Here is a 2,281-nt window from a genome sequence, read left to right on the forward strand (position 1 = left end):
AAAGAAGAAGGAAGGAAGGAAGGAAGGAAGGAAGGAAGGAAGGAAGGAAGGAAGGAGAAAAATGGGGCTGGTGAGATGGCTCAGTGAGTAGGAGCACTGACTGCTTTTCTGAAGGACCCGAGTTCAAATTACATGGTGGCTCACAACCACCCTTAATGAGATCTGATGCCCTCTTCTGGTGTGTCTGAAGTCAGCTACAGTGTACTTATGTATAATAATAATAAATAAATCTTTAAAAGAAAAAGAAAAAAGGAACTCCCGGAGGAAGCTGGGCATGGTGGCGCACGCCTTTAATCCCAGCACTTGGGAGGCAGAGGCAGGTGGATGTCTGAGTTTGAGGCCAGCCTGGTCTACAGAGTGAGTTTCAGGACAGCCAGGGCTACACAGAGAAACCCTGTCTCAAAAAAAAAACCAAAAACAACAAAAAAAAGGAAATAAGGCTGGAGAGATGGCTCAGTGGTTAAGAGCACTGGCTTCTCTTCCAAGAGGTCCTGAGTTCAATTCCCAGCAACCACATGGGGTTTACAACCATCTGTAATGGAATTCAATGCCTTGATCTTATATGTCTGAAAAGAGCAACATTGTACTCATATACATAAAATAAATTTAAAAAAAAAAAAAAAGGAAAAACATCTGAAGGGTATACCCCATCCTAGGTTCTTGACTTAGGATCTGAGGATGAACTTCAGGGAGTGGGGCGTGGGGGTTGGGGGTAACAGCTCGGTATACAGTATATACCAGGCCCTGGCTTTCACACCCAGCAACCTCTCAAAACCAAACCGGTGAGATGGAAACAAACATTAACCCCACCCCCTGCTCACTCCCTGCGGATCAAAACCCAGTTTTGATCATATCTTTAATTTGAAACCAAAGAACCAAAGGAACAGCTTTCTCCGATGAGATACTCAGGAAACACAGACAACATGACCACTGGGGAAGTTAGGTATTTTCTGTGATACTGGGGACTGAAGCCCGGGCCTCCAAAGTCCTGAGTATTTACTCTAGTCCTACCAGGAGCCTTTGCTTCTTTGAAACCAACCTCTCCATTGACCTCTTCAGTGTATAGGGAGGGAGAGGGCCTGACTTCCTCCTTTGGGTGAGTCAGCACTCAATGGAGTTCCTACCATTCACCACTCCCAGTCCATACAAGCACTCAGGAAATCGGTAGGTCCTTGCCCCAGGTGGCCTGCCCTGAGTCAGTCCCTTTGATCACCTAGTCACTTAGGTAATGGCAGCCTCCCATTTGCATTTGGTGGGAACAATTTTTTTAATCGCATACAACTTGTGAATTGGTGACATGGTGTCCAAGTGGAGTCAGAGGGCCCAAGGGACAGAAGTCAGGTCATTCGGCCTGGAGGCAAGCCTGGGTCTCTCCATCCACAGCGGGCATCCCAGGGGTGGGACTCAAGTCCTTAGGCTTGACAGCTAACATCTTAACCTGCTGAGACAACTCATTGGTTGTGGACTCTCTTTAATAATGCCCAACTTGCACTTGGGCAGAGGCAGGTGGATTTCTGAGTTCGAGGCCAGCCTGGTCTACACAGTGAGTTCCAGAACAGCCAGGGCTATACAGAGAAACTCTTGTTTCGAAAAACCAAAAAAAAAAAAAAAAAAAAGCCCAACTCTGCTTCAGTTTAGACAGGAAGGGAGGGAGGACTTCTCAAAAGGCAGCATTCTCAGAGTAACTAATTACTGTAAGTCTGAAATTTTTGATTCAGAATTTAAGAATGTAGCCGGGCAGTGGTGGCGCACGCCCTTAATCCCAGCACTCGGGAGGCAGAGACAGGTGGATTTCTGAGTTCAAGGCCAGCCTGGTCTACAGAGTGAGTTCCAGGACAGCCAGAGCTACACAGAGGAAACCCTGTGTGGGGGGTGGGGGGGGGTGGGACGACAAAAAACAAAACCAAACAAACAAACAAAAAAAAGATTTTAAGAAAGTTTGCCAGAGCTGGGTGTGGCAGAACAAGCCTGTAATCCCAGTTTTTGGAAGGTCCTTGTAGAAGGGGCAGGAGTTCAAGGTCAGCCTTGGTTACAGAGTTTGAGTCCGGCTTGGCTACAGGAGTTCCCATCTCAAACATTTAAATTTTATTTTATTTATTTTATTTTTTTTTAGATTTACTTATTTATTATATGTAAGTACGCTGTCCTCAGACACTCCAGAAGAGGGCGCCAGATCTCGTTAAGGATGGTTGTGAGCCACCATGTGGTTGCTGGGATTTGAACTCTGGACCTTTGGAAGAGCAGTCGGGTGCTCTTACCCACTGAGCCATCTCACCAGCCC

Source organism: Mus caroli, chromosome 19 (genome assembly GCF_900094665.2).
Source record: "Mus caroli chromosome 19, CAROLI_EIJ_v1.1, whole genome shotgun sequence".
NCBI classification, from domain to species: domain Eukaryota; kingdom Metazoa; phylum Chordata; class Mammalia; order Rodentia; family Muridae; genus Mus; species Mus caroli.